The sequence below is a fragment of the Odontesthes bonariensis genome, chromosome 14, assembly GCF_027942865.1.
Source record: "Odontesthes bonariensis isolate fOdoBon6 chromosome 14, fOdoBon6.hap1, whole genome shotgun sequence".
NCBI lineage: Eukaryota > Metazoa > Chordata > Actinopteri > Atheriniformes > Atherinopsidae > Odontesthes > Odontesthes bonariensis.
The window spans coordinates 20400052-20419231 of NC_134519.1; the positions used below are offsets into that span (position 1 = coordinate 20400052).

Here is a 19180-nt window from a genome sequence, read left to right on the forward strand (position 1 = left end):
TTGCTCTTTTTGCACTAAATCTGTGCAGCTCCCATTCTGCTCTCGCCTTAGGTTAACTATGATGAAGTGTCATTTTTAGATAAAGTTCACAACAAATGTAGGGTAATTTGCAGCTTACACAAAAGTGATAAAAACCTTCAAAACTACAGGGAAAATCTCTGTAAGAAGTAAGAAGATGAAGATAATTAAGGTATAGATATAGATATATATTGCTTATAAAATTAAATAAAAAGCATTTATAAATTATTACACTAAAAGTGTTTTAAAGTCCCAATGCAACAGTCATTCATCCCTCAGAAAACACACACCTCTGTTCCTTAAAATTGTAAATCTAAAAGTTTTTGCAATTGAAAAAAAAAAAAAAACCTCCATGTGCTAGCGTGAGGGAAGCTAGTGCTTGAGTAACTTCTCCTCATACCCTGAGGTAGCTTCTCATTTCATTGGTTCCTCACACCATATACGAAATGGTGATATAGCTTCATGCAGCCTACAAGTTGTCAGGATTTGTTCCTACAGTGTTCTGCGTGGAACATTTAATGTGTCTGAGTTCACCTTTCTGAAACTGTTGCCCAGCAGACTCAAAGCAGAAACCTTCAGCCGTAGCACTGATAGCTGACTTTACTCATGATATGTCTGACATAAAAAAAAAAAACCAACATCTTATGGGCATGTCAAGACAGGGAAAGCCTTGATTTTAGCCGAGGGTAACTTTAAGAAATGCCACATTGTTTGCTGAAAAGCAAATGCTGGCTGCTGTTATCATTGTGGAAAAGGCTGCTGCCTTCCATCCTTCAAGCAGGGAGAATAAAACCTTTTGTTCCCAGAAGTTGTTTCCAGGGATGTAGTTTGAGGCAAATAATAATCACATTCAGTCCCACACAATGGATATGCAAATTAAATACAATACTGAATGCAGCAATATCTCCGTCTGTCACTCAACAGCTTGGTTTTATTGTCACCGTTTTATTTTTTTTATTTTTTAACTGTATTAAACCAGTTTCCTGGTACAATAATTTTCAATAATGTACATCAAATTAGAGCAGGTGTCTTATAATAACCTAATTCAGTAATGCATGTTCTCCCCAACTGTCTGTCTTAGAGTTACTGCTGCTGTGTGGTTTGGCTCAAGAAGCAAGGATGAAACTTATTTCTCAGGTGCATTCGTTTCAGTTGTCTTTATCTTTTTTTCTTTTTAATTTATGCACCTATTTCATTTATTTATTTTTACCATAACAGCATTTTTCTGTGCCTGCTGGTCCAGCAAAGAAACAGCGGGAGCGTAATAAGATGTATATTCAAAAGCACCCCTCTGTGTTGCTCTCACACCTAGGAAGCAGTCTGAGGAAGAGAACTTTACCATCTGTAACTTTCTTCTCTCACAGTGGGACACCCCACAGAAGTCATATCATCAGCTTGTGTGTATATTTGTGTCATGAATGTAGTAATACAATGAATTTGAAATGTCCACTTTTTATCTGGGACTGAATTATGACAGAATATGGTTTTGTCAATACATATATCTGCATATCCACAATGGTGGTCATGAATTTTTTTAGATACTTTTGCTCATACAACTCCATGTTACTAGCAAAGCAAACCTGTACGGCAAGTGGGATTTATTAAGGTTTCTTCACTGGTTTTTTACTCATTGATAAAAGGTTAAAAAGAAATAAAACAGATACTGTCTTTACTACATACTTCATCACTCCTTTTTGTATCCCTTTTTACAATTCTACCATCAAATATTTGGTCTGAAATTAAGGTGTAAGGTTCTAGTAGCCGCCGATGTAACCGTGAGCCTTTAACGACAGCTTGTTCTCAAGAGATAAAAAAAAAAACACAATTGATAATTTGTTCAAATTCTTATTTATGTTTATATGTCCATATGAGTAATGAATGCTTCTACTGTCACTAAACTGTTGAGAGATAGGTCCAAAAAGTTGTATGAGTTGGACATTGGATTCTGTTTTTTCCCTATAACGTCCAAGATGATCGCAACATTTTTCTTTAATTATGCTCCATAGTTTTTTTTCTTTTTCAGTTCAGAGTTTTGATTTCACTTTCCTATTTTGGCTTACTCTCACACAGCACTTTGAGGCATGACCAGCTGCAGCAAGCTGTTTTCTTCATGGTAAGAAAAAATGAAAACATCTCTAATGAACTCGCTGTTTGCTTCCTGCCTAGCACTTAATGGCAGACAGACAGCAGGGCATTGAGCAGCTTAAGACCAAAATATTTATTTTGGAGTTTGTGGAAGGCCGTGTGCAAAAAGAGTGGGAATATTAACATATGTCTGTTGTCAAGCTTGCAGTGTGAGGTACCTGACAATCCTATGTCTTTGTTGTTTGTGCTGCAGTCTCAGCAGTAATTAATTTGAAACTGAATTCAAGTAATCATAGGCCTTATACTGTATATGAAGTATGTAATAAATACATTGTGATATACAAACACATCAATTGTTTGAATTTGTATGTTGATTTCCATTATGGCAGAGACAAATGGAGATGAGTATCTCTCTGTCTTGTAATGTTTAAAGGCCTCAGAGTGGAGCTTTACTTCATTGGTTTATTTAATCCGCCTTACTTGCTGGCAGGATGCCAAGTGAAAATGACACTGTTCTCAGAGAATTTACAATTCAAAGGGTATCTTATCTCAGAAATGATGAGTGAGGCACCCACAAGAGCACACAAGACTTGGTTTTGTGTTTGTGAGGGCGTGAGTGTGTGTGTTGTTAAGTGAATGTGCCTCGGGAAGGTGCATCGTGACAGAAAAACAAACCGGCAGCAACACACCAGATCAGGAAAGCAAATGAGCACTTTTTCCATCTTCCGTGCTTAAAGATGTGCTCTTGTTCTTTCTCAACAGGGTAAGCTTACAAGTGTGCACCTCTCTGAACATTGTTGCTATGTGGGAGCTTTTCTTTGCGTTTATGGATATGCTGGTGTGTCATTTTAAAATGCAGAAACGGAGCCTGAGATTGTTTGTGCTGTGAATATAAAGAGTTGACTTGCAATGCTTATTTAGTAATAAGACATTGCCAATCTGAAAGGGACAGAAAAGACTGAAGTGTATCCTTTTACCTGCGTCTTGTGTTGTGCACGGAAGGTACCGCAGACTTTGTAACTTTACCTAAAAGAAATTTGCATTTAAAATTATTACTCAAGATCGCTGCACTCTTAAGTCAGCCGGAAAGCAGTTCAAATGTGTAATTATTGTAGTGCTGATTGAATGTTTCCTGTCTTTGGCAGGTGCAGAGTCACCGAGAGAGGCTGGCCACAAGAGAATAAAGTCCTCACAGAAACGGTATTGGGCACCCACCCGTCACCGCACACCTACGTGTCAAGACACATTAATGAACATCGATATTTTTCCCTCGGGCTACTGTGTAATGTTCAATTTAATGGTCTAATGTTCCTTAATTACTGCTTTTTGTGCACGGGCTTATTGTGCATCTATCAACCTGAAGCACATCTAATCAGACAATTAGCCCTCATCTTGGGCTAATTTCCATGTATGTGTTCATCACTGGCTTTCTAAGAAGAACACAAATGGATTGACAGTCACCCATCACATGACAGTCGTGCACACACAAGGAAAAGATGAGACTTTTTACCTTTGCACTAATGTACTTGTCTAGTGATACAAATCAATGAGCGACTTTCTGCACAATTAAAGGGATGTCGCTACTTTTGACGGATGAAACTTCTTGAAAGAACTGGCACCTCCACGATATATGTTTGATCTGTAGTTTCTGATTTGGGAATATGATTCACTGCTTTGCCTAATTACACATGGGCTAAACGGCTCGGCTATCTTCCTCAATTAATTAAATTTTCAGCTGTGTTATCTGACAAAATAGGCCCAAAATCTGCTGTGCTCACACACAGAGGTAATTTACACAGATTCAATTTTGAGCAGTGGTTATCAGAAATGTAGCAGGTGTCCTGAGAATGTGTTCCAATCGCTAAACTTCACACTGTGTTTTTTTTATTTTTGGGTTAATGGCAATAATTCTGTTAGTTGTATGCGAAGCTCATGGTTTTCGCTCCCCCTGGCTGTTTATCATGCAGTCCTCACAGAGAGAGTGGCCTTGTTGCATGCATATTAATCATGGAGGGCATCATTTAATGCAGTATTATTTTTTTCTTAGTTTTTGTTTAATTTTACAGTTCTGCAACTTGCAGCAGTATACAGCCACATTTATTTGATGATGCTATGTGTTGTTCTGGCAACTTTATGGAACACTTGTGTGAACTGTTTCATTAAAATTGACACATTCAATCATTATATAGGAGTGTTTTAGCTAGTATTACGGGTCTCATGGCCCAGGTGCAATTTTTTCCTGTCAGTGGTTTGATTATAAATGCACGAGGTTGAAACAAAGAAACACATCTTAATGCATCTGCAGATCTATTTATAGATTTGCTTCCTAAAGTTTAGAATTGTAGCAAACCAGGTAAACAGTTTGGGGAATTAACTTCTTCATTGTCCTAATGGAGTAGTCGGAGACAGTCGATAACAGCAGACAGAGAAAAGGTAATTGATGATTAGGATGAGTAAAATGGAGAAGGATAGGAAGCATAATAGTCGTTGATTTATCGCTAACCTTCCCTCTGTTTAAACTGTTTTATTACTTCTTGCAGTCATTAAACACAAGCAAGCAGTCCGCCCACAGCACCAGCTATGACTAGTTTTTCACAACCAGGCCTATCTCGACAGCGCTGGAGTGAGGTGTGGATACTTTGATGCATCATGCTGAGACAGCACAAACACAATGCTCTGGTTTCTGGCTTTCAGGGCTGTTGTTAGCTGTAGCAAAGATTCTCAAAAAAAGCTACGGGTAGCCTAGGAGAACACAATGTGAAATATGCATCTAGTGGCAAGCTTACACCAACACTTTACATCTAGTGAGTCAGATTAGGAATCTCCTGACCCACTGAGCATCATGTAGTTGAGCATACAGAAAAAGGATGAGTCAGTTTGTTCTGAATAAAGTGTCATGATTGAGCTAAGTCGCTTTTGCAACAGTGCATGGAATGACAAGTCACGTCAGGAGAACCCCACAAGGTAAACATGTAAGCATGTAATCAAAAAGTGAGCGAAGACCAAAATAGATGGAGAGATGGAGGCTTGAAAAGGAAACAGCCTAAATAGAATGGAGTTAAAAAAGGGCTGAGAGTGACAGGAGTGGAAGCTTTTGATCTCGGGTCTCTAATCAATAGGGATTATGGTCTCTGTGCCTGTGTCAGTCCTGATTATTCCAGCAGCACCAGGAGATGCTGGACATCCAGAACAGTGGCAGACAAACACAGGTACTGCTTTTAAAGAGCGATTCTCTTGGAAACCTCGTCTACCTGCAATTGAGAGGTGATCTGCACGGTTTCACAGGGGCATAGGAATTCAATGTGAACATGGATTTCACATTTAGAAAACAGCTAGGTTTGTGTGAAAATATTTGTCAAATCCAAACTGTCTTTAGATATGCTGTGCAGTACATAGTTAACCAGACAGCTCCATTGTGACTACATGCCAGCACTGCGGCAGTTTGTCTCTTCAACAAAGAGAAAATTTTGTGAATAAGCTACATGACACCAGGGCATCACAATATCACATCAAAATGTGATATTTCAGAAGACTCAACTGTAGCAGAATGATAGACAGACCTGCAAAACTATTTCAAAGTCTTTGAATCTAAGAGTCTTTCAACTTCCACTGACAGCCGCTGACTGTCACTGTGTGCATCTCAGGACTTAAGAATTTACTGAAGCTCCTAGTGACAGATTTTTGAATATGATGGATTCTGAATGTTGTCATTCTACACAGTATTGTATAGGAAAGAACACAGAATGCATCACAGTATCACCATGTCAAAACGCTTGTAAACAATGACAGTTGTTCAAGAAATCCGCATTTTATTTATAGCTGCACCCTTACCAGTGAGATTCTATTCTACTTCGGCTTTTTCTTCGTTAAGACTGTTGTTGAAAAAAGGCAGAGCAGTGTGTCACAGTGGCATGCTCTCTGCTATTGAAGTGGACTTTTTGTCTTGTCTCTTCACAGGACTATTCCTGGAACTGATAGCATCACAATTGGATGTCCTGGTACTGAGATGTAGCCAAGATAACCATTCAACCAACCTGACCTTACCTCCATATGTACCGGAGATTTCTCCAATTTGACCCTGTTTCAGTTCGATTAATACTGGACATCTTAACAGGCTTTCCCCACCTCCTAAATACTACCTGACATTTACTTAAAACATTGTTGTTGTACCTGAGTGGTTTTGCCAAAATTTGATTCGTTAAAATGTCAGGCAGGTCGTTTTTTACTACAGGGCACAGACATTAATGCTCATGGAGCTTTACAAGACTTGATGTTTTTGCCGTGTTTTCCAATCAAGATGTGCAACAACAGAACTGACATGAACACTCCCATTGTCCTGCTTATGTTATTCCCCTTTTACAAAAAAATCCCACTTGATATGGCGGTGCAATGGAGGAAAAAAAGAGAACAACAAAGCAACTCTCTCATTGCTCTGGTACCCAATATAATTATGTCTCTATACAAGCAAGCTTTCTGACCATCCACCTGAAAGACTGAATTCTTGGTATTTTTTTATGTTAAGTGGAAATGTCATAAATCAAACTGTGTCTTTAAGGACAAATAAAGCTTTATTATATTCCATTATTTTTCCACATTATTTTTCCACATTATTTTTCCACATTTAAAGTCTGAAATTCTGCAATATGATCAGCAGTGTGTCCCAACTGTTTGTAGCTAAATCAATAAGAAAAATGTAGCATGAATCCAGTGATAGCTTGGTCAATAATGTATGTCTTGAGTCAACTTATCTCGGTCTGAAATGGAGGTCCAACTAATCTGCCCCTTCTGTGAATATCCGAGTATCAAAATATAAATCATTAAAAGACTGAATAAATAATGAACTGATGGGATTTCTGATCAAATCAAAACTGCAGTTTCCAATTAAAATGTGTTAGTTTGTCACCACCTGACAAACTGAGATGACAGTACATCCTGCATTTGCCGTCTGTTCGTGTAGATCTTTTTTTTTTTTTAGCTGTTAATGCAGCATTTTTTGCTTATAGTAGGTCAACACATTCTTGAATGAAAGTATACAAGTAGATTCCTGAAGAGCATTTTATATTTAGCTTTACTGGAAAAGCTTTTTTCTCTGCTATGCTTTGACTAAGTTTGACTTTGTTAAATTAATGAGTGATAAATAAAAATAATACTACTAATGATAATAACATCTTAAGTCACTGTCAGGGTAAGATATGTGAATGACGTGGAGATTGTGCAGGGTAAAGGTATATTTTACATAAATAGATATTAAATATAGTACCCACTTGTTTTGTTTCTCGGCCATTGAGCTGTTTATTTGGTAACTGAATACAATCTCTACTGAGACCTGGGAGCACTTCTTCCCTTGCTGGTAAGGCATCGAACAGGCAGCCGCAACACAAGAACGTGTCAATCCTTTTGATCCCTCATAGTTGCTTTATCGTCTCAGCACAGCTTATGGAATTTAATTGTCGCTGTCTTTATGTGCCGTTTCAGCCCACCTTAAATCATAGCAGAGAGAGAAACAGATAGCACAGGTGGGAGGGAGATTACGTTTTTTTCCTTCCTATTTACTGTATATGAAAGGTACAGGAGAGTGTGTTGTCATATCAGTCCCATAAGAGACAAAGGCCTTTGAAAGAGGAAGATGAAAGGAGAGAAATGGATCACCAGAAAGAAGGGGAGAGGGACTAACAGGGAACAGCTCAGGAGGTGATAGGCAGGTTTTTGAAGTTTTTCTGGCCACTTTTTTTTCACGTCATGCCTGAGCAAAAATATACAGGATGAGAATTGAGTGAGAGAAAAGAAAAAGCAGGCAGAGGTGCATAGATACAAGCAAAATTCAGGAACGTTTTACATTATTTCTGCAGGTTTCATACAGAAGAAAGCAGTAGCGGCTCGTGGTCTGGATTTAAGGCGGGGCAGATGATCTGCGTTATCAAAATGCAAGCTTTTATGGAGCATACGCAATAGGCCAATAGTCTACCATACGCAGGGGGGGGGGGGGGTGCGCACTTGCATAAAAGTCTGCCATACAACAAACACAAAAGCCACGTAAAAATGAGCGAAGAGAAAGTTTGTGAAAGGAATTAATACTGCCTACGTTTCAATTAGAGGGAAACTTGTCGCAAAGCATTGCATGGCTAATTTCATGGCACAATTCAGATGCGCCTTGCTGGACTCGTGTTTTTTTGCCTTTTCCGAAAAATGCTTCATGTCACACACACCGACAGTGCTCCAACCTAAGCTAGCAGACAAGTAACGTACTGTACATGTACGAAGCTGTCAACACATTGTTTCCTGTCTCAACATCAGTAGCGGCTCGTGGTCTGGAAAATAGGCGGGGCAGATGATCTGCGTTATCAAAATGCAAGCTTTTATGGAGCATACGCAATAGGCCAATAGTCTATGCAACCATACGCGGGGGCAAGGCCGGATTAACTATATGGGCCTGCGGCACAGTGCCCAGGGGCACCAACCATTCACAGCCAGTGGGGGGGCACCACACGACAAACTTTAAAAATAGTTTTTTCATGAATGTTTGTACACTTAAAATGATTACACTTGACACTTGACATAAATATTCATATAAAATTCATTATTAAAACTAATGTGATAAGAACAGCAATGATATATCATAATTCTGAGCAATAGTGGCCTAATGTGAACATTAACCCCCCTCCCTCAACCTGTCAGTTGAGCCAGTCCACCTATGGTGAAATGCATCATGTTTTTTAAAAAACGCGGTAAAAATAAAAATAAATGGATAGACATCAATTGAGTGGTTGTGCGAAGAGAAAAATAAAAAAATAAAAAGACTCCAGGCGTTTAGCGGCAATTAAAAATGTTCCAGTGTTAGATCGTTTCTTTATAAAAACATCGACAACTGCTGACAACCAGCTGGCTATTGCTAACGGTCCCACCATCTACCACAACCGGGCGGCTAAATATGCAGCATCAGCACGGCACGACGGTAAGAAAACCAGGTTTCTTACAAATGATCTCTTCCAATGCCAGCTGCCGAACAAACAGTCAGTGTCTAGAGATTGGCTAATCTATTCCCCTTCAACCGGCATGGTGTATTGTTTTGCGTGTAAATGCCTGGCTGGGCAGCAAAATGCTTTCACCGAGGGGTACAGTGACTGGAAACACCCGGACAGAGTCACAGCCCACGAGAAGAGCGCAAGCCACCGCGAGTGTCTGCTCTCACTTCTCAGGAGGTCACGGAATGCGTGTACGGTTGATGTTGTTCTCAGACAACAAAAAGAGGATGCGGCGAAGTATTGGAGAGAGGTGTTGCGACGCATTGTGGCCGTGATGAACAGGGTGCTTGCGCAAGTCTTGAAAGTCTTAATAAGTATGGAATTTTGAAGCACTGTTTTCCAGACCTTGAAAAGTCTTGGATTTTGTGTGAAAGTCTTAATAAAGTATGGAAAATAAATGTATGGTAGAATGTTACAGTATGCTCAAAGGCATTGTGAAATGAGAAATAGGAAGGTAGGCTATAAAACTATAATTTTACTAACTGGTCACTTACTGTATTAGCCTAATGGGATGAGATGTGAGTGAAGAGACTGAATTCTACATTCATTCATCCATCCATTCATTTTTATAGATAGTTTTTGTGACACTTGTTTGATGTGAAATTCATGTACTTGTGATTTTCATGTTTTGAAACGTTTTCATCAGTAAAAGCATAATTTACTGCGAATAATGCATTTGTTCATTGAATACTAGCCTATAAAAATTAACATTTCTAATAAACACAGTTGGTACAATCTGAAGTAGGCAGTAGGCACACAAGTTACAAGTACATAAAGTTAAGGTCTTGGGGGAAAAAAGTATCAGTTTTAAAAAAGTCTGGAAAAAGTCTGGAATTTTGATTTGGAAAAAGAGCAAGCACCCTGGTTAAGTTTTTAAGTGTGTGTGGTTTGGCATTCCGGGGAGACAACTTATGGTGCTCTGGGACGGCTGTGGCAATGACGTCCCCCTGGATAATAGGAGTGTTGTTGGTGCTGCATAGGTGGATGCTCTTTGAATTGATAATATATTTCAATATAGACAAATGCTCTTCGAATTGATACAGATTTTGAATCTGTACATTTTAATATATGGATGCTGTTTGGATTGATGGTGAATTGAATTGATTGGTTTTAAATGGAGATATTTGAATAATCCTACATACTGTATATAGATGGATGCTGCTTTAATTGTTACTGATTTTGAATGAATACGTTTGAAAATGTAGCCTAGGGGCACTTGAGGTTTAGTGCCCAGGGGCACCACATTGACTTAATACGGCCCTGGCGGGGGGGGGGTGCGCACTCGCATAAAAGTCTGCCATACAACAAACACAAAAGCCACGGGAAAATGAGGGAAGAGAAAGTTTGTGAAAGGAATTAATACGTTTCAATTAGAGGGAAACTTGTCGCAAAGCATTGCATGGCTGGCACAATTCAGATACGCCTTGTTGGACTCGTGTTTTTTTGCCTTTTCCGAAAAATGCTTCATGTCACACACACCAACAGTGCTCCAACCTAAGCTAGCAGACAAGTAACCTACTGTACATGTACGAAGCTGTCAACACATTGTTTACTGTCTCAACATTGCTTTGCTCATCAAGCTAAGATATTTCATTAAATCACTCCCAGTTTCCCATTTTGCAAAGACTTCGTTCACAATCACTTAAACTTTGTAAGATAGCAACTATAAAGTAAAATCTTTACCAGCCACAAACGTGAATCCGGATTAAACAGCCAATATCCTTCATCAAATCCAACATAGTTATCCGTTTTATCCAACAAGTTTGTAGGGGAATTTGGGCAGCACTGAAGTTCCCACTGGCTAGATGGGCAGAGTAATATATTTCTTAAACCTTTTGAGTCCTTTCCATGTCCAGGGCAGATCATACACCTGCCCCAATAGCATCTATACAGGCTCGCTAAATGTTACATGATATTATGCTACGTAGGGGCCTACAGTGATTCTGATTGGTAGAATGTGCTCGAGAGTTCGGCGGGGCGGGGCTTAGCTGAGAGCAGACCAGGCATCTGCCCTGGCCAATGGCCATAGATCTAGCGTTAAGCAGCCACACTGGAGGTAGGCTATATTTCAGCGAAAATAAAAACAGATTCCACTCGCAAAGTCCGTCACAAGCCACAATATGGTGTAATACGATTCCCACTGTGATTGAAGTTGAAATAAATATTTTATCTATAATTTATAATTATCTATATTTTATCTATAAAAGAAAGGTTGGGGTGTGGAAGGCGGGGCTCTGCCCATCCTGCCCAAATACAGCGGCCGCGTCTGGAAGAAAGACAAGAATAAAGAGTAATGCTTTCTCAAAACTTGATATAAACTTATTGCACCAGGCACAAATCAAATAGCAAAAAATAACTAGGAAAGCTGTACAGAACTAAAAGTAGTACCACATGCAAAATGGAAAGAAAATCACGGTTTACACTTTATACAGTTACTTAAATGTCATGTGTGAAATGCAGAACAACTCTGGGTTTAGTTTACTTGTACCTTTTACCTTTTTTTTCCATCAGGTTTTTTTTTCTTTTCATTTATTGTCCATTCTGAAATGACCAGCGGGCAGCTCTGAAATGGAAAATGAATTTGCTAAAAGCTTGGTATTGTGTCAGAGCAGAATAGAAAAGCAGTGGGTATTCGGCTGCAGCAGACAGACAAAGGGGGTTGGGGGACTCTTTTCAGTTCCTCCTAATTCATAGCGGAATGAACTCCAAGGGACTTAAGCCTTTACCCTCACTCTTTTAACTTCACTCTCATGGCTTTTCATCCATCCATTCTGTCATTTTCACTCTTACTGTCCCTGTGCCAAATTTTTTGTCTTTCCTTTCTGATAGTGCTTTCAGGATCTTTTGTGTACTGCTCATAGTTTGTTGCTTTGTTTCCTTTCTATTCATTTGCCAGCATTTCGCTTTATATGGACAGATTGTCACAATCTATAAGTTAACCTTCAACATGACGGCAGCAGTTTTATTTAATTGAATAAGATCGGTCAAACAAAACTCTTATGTTTTCTAACTAAATTGTAATGTGGTATTGCACTACTAGAAACACTGACTATATACTTCAGGCACAATTGTAAGACAAGTGATTTTTATGACCTTATTATTTTTTCTTTGCATATACATTTCAACTTCAGACAATATAACCTTTTATACTTTTTGGATTTAATGTGGAGGTGCTGCCTATTTATGCAACAACAAATTTTGTGGCCTAAATTGTTCATACTTTATGTTAAAGAAGACATGTTTTCAGCTTTTTTGCCAAGTTGAAAACATTTACTGAGTTCTTAATTAAATGTCTGAGACTACACCTCATTTCAAGCAGATACTCTTAGGAGAATGAGGTGACCCATTGGACTCCACTCTGTTCTTCCTCAGGGTCTGCCTTTTTTTTTAGATATGTAGAACTTAATTGGAGCACATTATTACGTCTGTTACTAGTGCTGTACTGATGGTGCACTTAAAGACAAATGTAAAATCAGAATTTCCACCTTTCAACAGGTAAAAAAAGCCAGATTTCCTTGTTGGGATATAAGTATAATAATGATGAAGCATTAGTTAAATTATATATTCTGTTAAGTGCACTAAGGAAGTATTAATGAGAATTTGATGTCAGTAAAAAAGCAAGATCAAAATAATTTCATTGGTACAAAGAATGCAGCATCATCTGAAGTTGAAGTTAGGCAGCGATAAAGAGGGCAAAGACTGTAACCTTCTAAAGTAATGCAACTTTAGCCTGCAGATCTGAGCGACTCACTAAATTAAACATTTTTAGATTATGGGGGCACAAAACAAAATGCCTGAGTTGCGATTTTTTTTCCATATTTTTGGTGTCTTCGTTTGACACGTGTAACATTTAACACATTGAAGTGCATTCCCTGGTTTGACTACCTGTTTGACTGGTTTGACTACTTTGTAGACTGCTGTCTGACAAGCACCTCAGCTTCGACACTCAGACGAGGAGTGTCACGGAGGAGCATCACACCTCAACTGACTAGTCTAACTTAGCTGAATTGGATAGTGTTGTTTTCTAACACTGGGATTTACTACAGTTGATGAATGCGCCCTTCATACTCCTATCTTTAAGAATAACCCCCTTGGCAGGATTACCACACGCCCCACCTCTGGTGTCCTTGGAATTAGTAAATAATTATCAGAAAAAGGGTACAGAAATGCTCACATGTTCCTTGGTAAACGGATCACAGTCTACAGTGTGTAGCAGGTAGTTATCAGTGGCCTGAGGTTGTATTATTTGCTGTAGAATTGAATCCATTTCTTTGTCCCATTGTTGTTCGGAAATATCCCAGGGATGGAGGAAAAGACTTGTGCAGCCCTCGGGTGGCGAGAGCAGCCAATGAACAGAGCTCAATGGTCCTGAAAGAAGAGGCAATTTGGCCGGAGTGATGGGAATAATGAGAAAAGCATCGTAATGTTGCCAGAGTCCAATTTACAAGATGCAGTGGGTAGAAAGAGAGGTTGAGAAAAAGAAACTTAGATGCAAGGATGCAGACGGAATAAAGGGACGCAAAAGACGAGAATTAAAGAGAGTGAGCGATCACCCTTGCAAGAAAGCCTGGTATTGGTTTTATGTTCATGTTGAGGTGGCTGCACATTAAGCTGTGCAAATGGAAGTCAGGGCTTCTCATCCACAGGGCAAGCAAGGAGGTGGATACCAGGTCCTCTGCCATAGAAAAAGAAAAGAAAATCAACATGGAGGGGAGAAAATTCTGTCTTGCCATCTGCGTTTGAGCCTAAAAGTCAGCATCTCTGAAAGAACAGATTTACTGTGCGGTGACAAAAAGACTTTAGGGGCAGGGATAAAGAAAATCCTTTGAGAAAGAAAGAAAATGAACGCCCTGTCACAAAGATAAAAGGAGATGGCGAAAATGACAACTTGAGATAATGAAAAGTGAGAGTTAGCAAATAAGAGGAGCTGGACCAGCACAGAGCCAAGGTTGATTCTCTGAAGAGGTAGTCACAGTGTATGGATTAAGAAGTCTGCAGCCTCTGAAGACACCAACATTCCTATGAGGGGGATGTTTGCTTTTCTGGGTAAAACCAGATCTTCATTTTCTTTCCACAAAGGAGAGACAGAAACTGCCTAATTTACAACAACCTTCGGCCTTTTGAAAGCTTTTGGGAGTGGAACTCCAACAGACGCTTGCCATAAAATTGGAATAAACTAAAATGAACAAAGAATCTTTCTGTTGGAAAAGTGGGAGACCTTAATATGTTATCTTGACCATAAATCGAAGTTGACACTTTAACACCCTTTTCCACCAGAGAACCGACCAGATGGCTGAGCACGAACTGAAAATATTCACTAAGACTCACTTTTAGTCGAATCCTAAACTGTATTAAATGTGTTTGATTACCATATACACGTTCTTTCAGGTTTCCAGCTAGATCACAAGACGCATATAGAGACAATTTGTACGATTCTGGCTTAAATATTGACTGAGAAATAATCTTGTTGGGAAAAGACAAACCCGCCGACGGAACAACATTGCCCCCTAGTGGTCTGTAGTGTTGAACATTTACGAACACAAGGACCCAGTAAAATGGACAAGATATATGCAACAATTTAACTTTTAACGATGTCCCTTCAGTATCTATTTGGTATTTGTTTGGTATCCCCATTGTTAACACAGAAAATTAACATTGTGTGGTTCCCTATTCATATGTCACGACTTTACATATATTCATCTGAATTTTGAGACTCATAATCGTCGTTATCATGTTGTGTTATGTTGTGTCTTTATATCACAAGTCTATGTTATATCTTTAATCTGCATATCTTAACAAGATGTGGTGTTTTCAGAATCACAGAGACAAATGTTCTATGAGACGGAGTAATGGAGAAATAGAGTTCTTTGTTTTATCCAGGAATCCCCATATACATGTTGAAAACAGATCATCTTACACAGACACCCAGGCAGACGTTCACCACAGTTCAGGCATATCATTGGCTGAAAGAGTAGTGTAAGCTTACGTCATGCCCCGCCTCCGAGAGTCAAACCCCGGAGCCCGCGAAACCAGACTCAGATTTGAGCAGACAAAGAGCAGAGCAGAGAACAGGACGCAGATCACAGTTGCTCAGAGAGATTTGGAGATGACTTGAGAAGAAAAGAAGAGCTCACCAGAGTTTTGGGAGTTTCCCATAATCTCAGGAGAGAGCGGAAAGACGAGAGGATGAAGCCCTCCATAACCAGAAGGCCCCGGAGACGAGAAAGAAAGACCCGAACAAAGATAAGAACAGAATGAAGTTTTCCTACCAAGAAAGCCAACTCAAGCAACCTTTTATTAATCTTCTGTGAACTTAAGTTCACTTCATCACAGAAGCAACGGACCAACTCTGACGCTCGGACGAGTTTAATCATGCACAGTGAAGTCTTTGGCACCAGCGTTCCCGTTTCCCGGTGAAGATAAGCGACCATCCAGGCAGCTGCTGAGAAGTCCGCTAAAGTCAGCCACCACAACCAGGAAGGCCCAGAGAGCGGAAGAGAAATCCCCTCGGACCCCGCGTGGCCCCCACTTGCCTTGTTCCGAGCTGACTCCACAGAACTTCAGTACAGTAAGACCGACCCGTTTTTCACCTTAAAGTGGGTTTGATGGATGTCTCGAGGCTTTCACAGAATGATAAATTAATCCAAAATGTCAGTGTTTAGCGTCAAATAGTCAGCCAACCTGAACTATTTGAATACATCCAGTATCTCTCCATTCCCCATATTTTATTTTCCATTCACTAAGTGTTTTTTATAATCACCCATATTCCATGCATCTCCTGTTTGTTTTAAGGTTCATGTCTTTGGTCATATCATTTTAATAAATAGTTCATATATCTCTATATATGTTATAATCACAGATTGTGTCGTATGCTTTCTTTACGTAATGTCTGTCCAACCAAACGAGAACTTTCACGAAAGTAGCGAGATATGACACTGATTATTAATTGATTATTAATTTAACATACCAGGATCGTAAGATTTTAACAGTTGTCCTCCATGGACTGTAACTTAAAACAAGTTAAAAATACAGGAAGGTGGTGCCCTATATTCGAGGTTTAAGGTTTATTGAGACTGTGAGAACATCTTATAAATCCTTATATTTAATACATATATAAATGCCCAATAACGCTACAGGTGAATACAATCATGAAGAAGAGAAAGTGCGAGTATGGCAGAAAATTGTCCTCTTCTTCTTTGTCCCTCTGTGTGACGCTGCAGAGGGAAAGACAGCATTTCAGCAGATGGATGTTTTTTCTGCCCCTTAATAACAGTCCAGCCTGAGATCGACAACCAGCCACCAGCATCTTAAACCAGAAGCAATGCTTTATACCATCTTATGTGCTGAGTACTCATGATCACGGTGGCTCTCTCAGCAACTACATCTCTGTATCTCAGCGGCTGAAGAGGCACTGGCGGTTGCCATTCCAGCTGGACTACACAGAGCAATTGCCTCATGAACATTTTGCCATCCCCTTCTTGACTCTTGTTATGGATAGTGACAGTCAGCTGCTCCCAAGGCTGATTTATCTTTTCTCGTAGAGCTCCCAGAGGGCCACAAAGAGGAGAAAGTCCACGTACACAGATTGAGACATATGTCTACTGGGCAGACAGCAAACACTTAGTCAGGAGGCAACAGTCTAAAAAGCCCTGCCGCCGTGGAACGGGAGCTGCACACACACTCCCCGAGTGAGAGTTAATGAAGCTTTGCAGGGCGTTTCACTTCCATAATCCAACGGGGATGTTAATCTCTTGTGGGCCCCTCGCTGCTAAAACCCACAGATGCACACAGAGAGGCTGTAGTCGTGAGGAGGTTGTGGGCAGAGAAGAATTCAGTGGCTGCCTCTTATTTTATGATGTAGCTGGCTGGATGAAGCTGAAGCTGAAGAGAGATGAAGCTGTTTGCTCTTTTTCCTTCAACTCTCTTGAACCCCCTTGTCAGTGTTTTCTTTTAATGCCATTACTAAATCCTTGTAATTGTACGCTCACATCTCTCTGTTTATGTTATTTTTGTTGCCTTCTTTTGTCTTTGTGTGCACAGTTTTTGATTTTCAAAGACACTCTTTCTCCGTTTTAGTCGAAACTTTCGAAGTGATTCGCACTTTGTATCAAATGTGGTCTGTATATGAATGATGAAAACAGTGTGTTTGTGCAGCAGATCAGAGAGTGCGCTGCCAGGTATAAATGCAGTCAGTCCACAGCCTTAAGAGAGAAACCCTGCTGGAAAAGAAAGTTCATGACCCATTGCTAATTTTGCAATCCGTGCAACTTCTTAGAAGAGCTTTAGGGACAACACACTCTTTGGCCCTTCTCTCTCATCTGTGGCGGAGAAATGATAATGGATGGGGGCGGGAGTGGTGCTTGCAGCAGCTGTTAATACTGATGTGGTAACGACAACCTGTCGGTTTGTTGCCTTCTACAAAGCAGCCATGAGCGACAATCTTTTACACTTCCAATGAAAACTGAATAAGATGTGCAGCAATGTGTAATTCAGTTGAAATTATTGTGTCACCTTTATCCCTCTTGAGAAAATGAACATTTGTTTTCTTTTCTTTTAAAGGGAACACCCCCCACGTTTTACTCGTCATGCTTGGACTCTCTTATTGCTCTCCGTGATAACAATGACATCCGGAATGATCCCTATAGATATGTCTCTGTGAAACATGATGGTGCACTCACGTATGTCTCATCAGATTTCTCAGGAGAACCATTGACTCATACGGCGTCACGATGTCAGCAACAGGAATAAGGAGGTTAAGCTTGCATATCCTATTTGCATGATTTCTTGTTTTCTCTGTATACAGCAGTTTTTCTTTTTTTCCATCATTACTTTGTACCTCCAATTCACCTCTGCATAATATTCTATAATTTCTCTGGGGATGTGGATTGTTGTTGTTCTAGTTTCCATGCAACAGCAGTGTAGCTGAACTGATGTGGTAATGAATAGTTCAGAAAACAGAGCACATGTCTCCAAACAAGCATATCCCCAAAGGTTGCACATCTTAAAATGTTAGCTGCAATATAATATGTTTTACATGGTGAAAAGTAAAAAAAAAATATATATATATATATATATATCAAATCAAATCAAATTTATTTGTATAGCAGATTTCATGTACAAAACAATTCAAAGTGCTTCACATAAAATAAAAGCATTGCAGCAGGGAGTGAAAAATACATAAAATAATATAAAGAGAAACAACTAAAATAATTTAAATAAATTTAAAAACAAGCAACAGTCCAGATAAATTAGAAGATATCGTGCAGATTTCATGCATAAACACATGAGAAAAGAAATGTTTTTCACATGGATTTAAAAATGTCTACGTTTGGTGAAAGTTTAATCTCCACTGGCAGTTTGTTCCACTTGTTTGCAGCATAACAGCTAAATGCTGCTTCTCCATGTTTAGTCTGGACTCTGGACTGGACCAGCTGACCTGAGTCCTTGGATCTAAGAGCTCTGCTGGGTTTATATTCTCTGAACATACCACAGATGTATTTTGGGCCTAAACCGTTCTGGGATTTGTAAACCATCAGCAGGCTTTTAAAATCTATTCTGTGACTGACTGGAAGCCAGTGTAAAGATTTTAAAACTGGTGTGATGTGTTCAGATCTCTTAGTCCGGGTTAAAACTCTAGCAGCAGCGTTCTGGATGAGCTGCAGATGTTTAATGCTCTTTTTGGGAAGTCCAGTTAGTGCTGGGTGGTATACCGGTTCATACAGAATACCGGTTTATAATTTCGTTATGATATGAATTTTTAATATACCGCCATACCGGTGTATTTGATTACACAACGGGGGGAACGCTGCGTCGCACGACATTGTTTGAGATGGGACCCTTTTCAGTGTTGCGCTTCTAAACACGCATGTTTACTGTCTATGGGTGCGAGGTGGTAATAAGCACTTGCGTTACTCGAAGGTGAAGGTGGATAGGATAGACATGGAAAGTTCCGAAAATCGAAGCTGCAGAACTAGTAGAACATGCTGATACAGAAGAACTTGTGCCAAAAAAAGGAGCTGTGTCTGTAGTTTGGAAGTTTTTGGTGTAAAAAAATC

General features: G+C 39.6%; 1 protein-coding gene across 4 annotated transcripts in view; it reads left to right on the forward strand.

Moving 5' to 3' along the window:
* The first annotated feature begins 3252 nt into the window (after nt 1-3252).
* The window catches only part of tnr (tenascin R (restrictin, janusin)), a 99587-nt gene continuing 83659 nt past the window's right edge, over nt 3253-19180 (forward strand). For all 4 annotated transcript variants that reach the window (XM_075483417.1, XM_075483419.1, XM_075483418.1 and 1 more), the window contains exon 1: nt 3253-3303. The gene's annotated coding sequence lies outside the window, so the exon portion shown is untranslated. The remainder of the gene's footprint in view (nt 3304-19180) is intronic.